The sequence below is a fragment of the Pelophylax lessonae genome (genome assembly GCF_965119305.1).
Source record: "Pelophylax lessonae genome assembly, chromosome: 3".
NCBI classification, from domain to species: domain Eukaryota; kingdom Metazoa; phylum Chordata; class Amphibia; order Anura; family Ranidae; genus Pelophylax; species Pelophylax lessonae.
The window spans coordinates 124,450,351-124,456,561 of NC_138770.1; positions in this window are offsets into that span (position 1 = coordinate 124,450,351).

A 6,211-nucleotide genomic window follows, 5' to 3' on the forward strand; every position below is an offset into this window, starting at 1 on the left:
TTAGAGGTGGTGACTGCATTAAAGGGATTGTAAAATAATCCAGTTTAAAATAGAAATGTAAGGCAAAACGTGTGTACAGATATATAAAAAATAAATACATACCTTTTTTTCCCCTTTTTTAAAAGTGATCACATTCCCTCTGTTCTCAGCTGTATAGTAGCTGGGGAAGGAAAAACAGCAGCACACTGAGCTTCCCAGTGAAAGGCTGTGCAGGAGGGGGGAGGGTGTCAGGACAAGTCTAATCACTGAAGGAAGGCAGGCTAGGTTACCAGCACAGCTAGAGAACTGACCACTGTGTGTTCTCCTGCATAATGTGGTCAGTTTTTAAAAGGAAAGCAGAGGGACTAGCAGGAACACCAGGGATTTCACATAAAGGAAGCAATACAACGAACAGGAGACTTTTTCATACAAGTACATAGTACAGCAGGCACTTATGAAATGTTGTGTTTACAAATTCTCTCATTTTCTTTAGGCTTTCTTTCCCCCTATATGTTTTCACCTAGTGAACCTGCCAGTAAGTCTGTTATTTTTCAAAACAAGCTGTCCAGCAAAAGTGGCAGTTAGAGAGACAACCTATTACCACTGACAGGGGTGCTTAACATGGTCAGCTTTTTTTCCTGTAAAACCTTTATCCCAAAAGAAAAAAAAAAATGGGATTTTTGTACTTACTGTAAAATCCATTTCTCTGAGTTCATTGATGAACACAACACTCCATAAATCATAACTACTGGGTTATATTGCCTCCTCCAGGAGTAGGACTAGGCAGAACAAAAAACACCTGGCTACGTCCATGGGCCATCCTCAGCTTGGTATATAACTCCCCTCTCTGCTCTAGGTAATCAGTTTAGTAGCAAGGAGTATTAGAAGTATCAGAACTCCATAGAGGGGTGGGTGCTGTGTCTGTCAATTAACTCAGAGAAATAGATTTTACAGTAAGTGTAAAAATCCATTTTTTTTTCTTTCATTCATCAACGGACACAGCGCTCCATAAATCATAACTACTGGAACGTCCAAAAGCAGTGCCAAAGGCAAAATGAGGGGTGGGGAAAATAACCCAAGGCTAAACATAAGAGCCCTAACCAGGACTAACCAGGACACAGGAGCCTTAACCGGATCACAGGAGCCCCATCTGAAAAAGTTTAACGAAAAAACACCCCTCAAGAAGGAACAGCCCCTCTTAAATAGCAGCCTGCAAAGCTTTGCGGCCAAAAGACGCATAGCAGATAGCAAAGTATGTACCTTATAGAATTTTGTGAAGGTATGCACCAAAGACCAAGTGGCCGCCTTGCAAATTTGCGATATTGATGCCTGATGACAGAAGTCCCAAAAAGCACTCAGCGCCCGAGTAGAATGCGCCATGACAGGGAAAGGTGTAATCTGACCTTTAATGAAATAGGCCTGAGTCACGGTCTGCCTGATCCATCTGGAGATGGTTAGCCGAAGGAGCGGCCAGCCCTTTTCTTGGTTTGTCCGTAACTGCAAAAAAGAAGTCTGACCTCCGAAAAGACACAGTAGCTGCCATATACGCACGAACCACATCCAAGGTATGCAAAGAAAATTCCTTGTGATGAGCCGGCTTGGAACACAAGGAAGGCAACACAATGTCCTCGTTCAAATGGAAGTCAGAGACAACTTTGGGCAGAAATGGACAGGGATGAAGAACCACTTTATCCCTATGGACCACTAAATAGGAGCTGCAACAGGATAATGCTGCCAATTCCAAAATCCTTCAAGCCAAGGTAATAGCCACCAATAATGCCACCATCAAGGATAACGTAGGCAAGGGAATCTCCTTAATATTCTCAAATGGAGGTTTCTGGAGAACCGAAAGTACTAAATTTAAATCCCATGCAAAAGAGACCGTACAGGTGGAGCCACATGTCGATCCCCCTGAATAAAGGTAAACAATTGCGTGGCTAGGGGTCGCTAAAAAGATTGCCAGGGCAGACACCTGGTCCTTGATGGTACTTGAGTCCAACTTCTGATCAATGCCCTGTTGAAGAAAGGTTAAGATCTGAGCCACAGAAAAGGATAGAGGATGAGCGCCAATCAGGCTCACACCAAGAAATTTACGTTTTCCACGTACGATAGAATATCTTGCTTGAAGACGGCTTCCTCGCCTTCACCATAGTAGGAATCCCTTATCCAGACAGACCTCTAGCCCTCAGTTCCTGGCTTTCAATAGCTAAGCCATCAAAACCAGCAACTGTAAAGCAGGATGGTAGATCAGCCCTTGGGACAACTGGTCTTCTCTGAGAGGAAGCTCCCAAATGATGTGTATGGCCACCAGACTGATTGCAAGATCCCCACCCTTGATTCCTGGCAGGAAGAAGCCCGAGCAGAGGATGATACTGGCCTTACCATGGCCCTTCCTACCATGGCATCTGCCAGAGGACCCCGTGATCTCGCCACGAATCTCGGTTTCCTCCTGTGGAGCCGAACCTGCTAAAGGAGCTGCATGTAGGACTGCAACCAGAACGGTCTTGAAGGTGGATACCACCAGACTTAGAACCTGTATGCAAAAACCTACCGTTAGTTCACCGGTAACGGTCTTTTCTTCCGAGCCTTTCCAGGACGGCCAAACAGTGAGAGATGAGAGGCTCCTCCCTACCGGAAACACAATCAATTAAGATTAGTTAAAAGGCCCCACCTTTCCCTCTAGCCCTCAGTTGTAATAGAGTATTTTCCACAACCAATTTTTTTGAGGGAAGTGTTGTAATAATTTATTATTCACCCTTTTAACAAGGGCGGGTAGGCGGGCTGTCCTGGAAAGATTCGTAAGAAAAGACTGTTACCAGTGAACTAACGGTAGGTTTTCTCTCCTCACCTTTCCAGGACGGCCCAACAGTGAGAGGATAATCAAGATCCTTTTTTGCCTACCTTAGGGTGGGACCACTGCCTGCAAGACCTTTCGGCCAAAGGCTAGGTCTTGTTGAGACAGTATTTCAATACAGTAATGCTTCAGGAAGGTGTTATGACTAGACCAGGTGGGCGAATTTGTTCTCATGAAGCTACGGCCTTCTCAGCCCAGGATGTGGCAATGGCTCTTGTTGAGTGCACTCTTACCCTAGTTGGAGCAGGAAGTCCTAATGTCTCATAAGAGGTGGTAATTGCTTGTCTAATCCACCTGGCCAATGAAGGCTTAGAAGCCTGTAATCCCTTCCTAGGCCCAGAATGAAGGACTAGGAGGTGGTTTGATCTCCTGAAGGTTTTTGTTCTCTCTAAATAAGTGAGAAGAGCTCTTCTCACATCAATACAGTGGAATTCCCATTCTTTCTTATTTTGTGGTTTGTCACAAAAAGATGGCAGATTTATCTCCTGAGTTCTATGGAACAAGGATGTTACCTTGGGTAAATACAGAGGATCTTGTTTTAGAACAATCCTATCTGGGAAGACCACCATAAAAGGTTCTTTAATAGAAAGAGCTTGTAGATCACCGATTCTTCTTGTTGTAGTGATGGCTAACAGGAAAGCTACTTTTAAAGACAACAATTTAAATGAGATTTCCTTTATAGGTTCAAAGGGGTCCTTAGAAAACGCCTCTAAGACCCTGTTCAGGTGCCAAGGAGGGAACCTGTCTTAAGTAATAGGGGTAATCCTATTCCAAGCCAACAAAAATCTTTTAACTAACGGCTCTTTTGCCAGACTGGTGTCCAAAAATACTGAAAGAGCTGCTATCTGTACCCTAAGGGTGTTAACCGCCACACCCTTATCTACTCCATCTTGTAAAAATTCCAGAATAATGGAAGTAGCGGTAGAAGCAAAACCTTTTTGCCTCTGCCAGGCACAGAATTTTTTCCATATTTTTAAATACATTTTTTTAGTGACTGGTTTTCTGGTCAGTAAGAGGGTATATCTACCACTCTATCTGAGCATCCCTTTGCTTTAAGCAATTGGTGTTCAGTAACCAGGCTGTCAATTGGAAGAAGCCCGGATCCTGACATTGAACAGGTCCCTGAGACAGAAGGTCTGGGGAAACTGGGAGATGCCAAGGACAAGCCACAGACATAGCTTTTAGGAATGGGAATCATGGTCTTTTGGGCCACCATGGAGCAATCCGGATTAGTTTTAGACCCTGAGACCTGCTCAACTTCTGGAGGACTCTGGGAATTAGCATCAGAGGGGGAAAGGCATAGGCCAGATCGAACTGCCATGGCTGGGCTAGAGCATCCAGTCCAGCCATCTCTTGTGCATTGGTTATGGAGAAGAAGTTCTTCACCTTTTTGTTCCGGGGTGAGGCAAATAGGTCTATCTCTGGTTGCCCAAACCTCTCTACTACTGACTGGAAGATTTTAGGATTCAGTTCCCATTCCCCCTCTTTTATGCAGTGGCAACTGAGGAAATCTGCCTGCAGATTGTCCTTCCCCTTGATGTGGACCGCTACTAGGGAAATTACTCTCCCTTCGGTCCACCCCAAGATGTCTTGGGTCAGGGTAAAGAGTGATCTTGATCTGGTTCCTCCTTGTCGATTCAAGTAGGCCACAGTTGTGGTGTTGTCTGATAATATCAACACTTCACTGTTCAATATGAATTTCCTGAATGCTTTTAAAGCTTTCCCGACCGCCTTCAGTTCCCTGACGCCTTCAGTTCCCTGAAGTTGGACGAGGCCTGAGCTGTTTTCTTGCCTGAAATCCCCTGGGCCTGCGCCCCTTCTAGGTGGGCTCCCCAGCCTCTGGTACTGGCATCTGTGGTAACCCTTACTGGGTCCCATTGACCCCAAGGTCTGCCCTCTGCTAGTTTGTCCTGATTGGTCCACCACTCTAGAGAGTTCTGGACCTGTGGAGTGAGGGTAACCATTTTGTCTAGGGATTCTATTCTTTTGTCCCAGGAGGACAGATGGAAGAACAATAGTTCTTTTGCATGGAGTTGAGCGCCCACAATGGCTGGAATGCTGGCTGGCATGAGGTCTAAGACATTTAGAATTTCCCTCTTGGAACAGGATTGAGCATTCTTTAGGTCTAAGACTGTTGAAACTATTTGTTCCCTCTTGTCTTTGGGAAGAAAAAGTTTCTGTGACACAGAATCCACTTGAAATCCTAGGAAGGTTTGTACTTGAGTCGGTACCAGGGCGGATTTTTCCCAATTTATAAGCCAACCTAGCCTCTGTAGGTAGGTTACTACTTGCTGGGTGTCGGTCTTTATTTGTGCTTCTGATCTTGCAAAGATCAGTAAGTCGTCCAGGTAAGGGATCAGGGCTATCCCCTGGTTTTGCAAGTGAGCAACTGGCTCCGCTAAAGATTCTTGGACTGGATGATAGGCCAAACGATAGTGCTCTGAATTGCCAATGAGAAGTTCCTGCCTTTGTCACTATTGCAAACCTCAGAAATGGCTGATGTTCCTGGTGAATAGGAACATGCAGGTATGCATCCTTGAGGTCCAAAGTGGTCATGAACACATCTTTCAGTAGATTCTTTCTTACTGAGTAGATGGTTTCCATAGTGAATTTTTTGTAGAGAAGGAACTTGTTGAGATTTCTCAGGTTGATTATCAGGCGATGTTTTCCTGAGGGTTTTGGTACCACGAAGACGTGAGAATAAAACCCCTGGAAAATCTGACCCTTTGGCACAGGGATGATTACTTGCTGTTCTGCCAGCTCCTGAATCCCTAATAATAATGCTTGCCCTTTTGCAGTTACCTCTAGGACGTGTGTAAGGATCATTGTTGGAGGGGATATTGATACAAATTCTAGTTTGTAGCCCTCCTTCAAGGTACTGATGATGTATGGAGAGACTATCATTTCTTCCCAACTGGGAAGAAATTTACTTAGCCTGCCCCCTACTTTGATTTTGGAGTCATTTTTTATTCCTTGCGGCTGAGGTGGAAGGAAAAGAGGAATTATTCCTTGATCTTTCCTTCCTAAAGTTCCAGTTTTTTGTGGGTTCCCTTTTTCTTCTTTGTTGTTTATTATCCCGGGGGCCACGAAAAAATTTCCTACTAGTCTCCTTAGGTTTTGTGGGAAATTTAATATCTTTCTCTGAAGATCTGGAAAGGACTTTGTCTAGCCCTGAACCAAACAGGAGGGTCCCCTCAAATGGAAGACCACAAAGTTTGGTTTTAGAAGAGAGGTCTCCTTCCCACTCCTTAAGCCAAATGGCTCGTCTGGCTGTGTTCAGGAGAGCTCCTGTTTTTGCAGAGGCTTCTACCGACTCTAGTGCAGCATCCGCTAGATATGCCACTGCCTTGGTTATCACCAATAGGGAATCTTGGATAT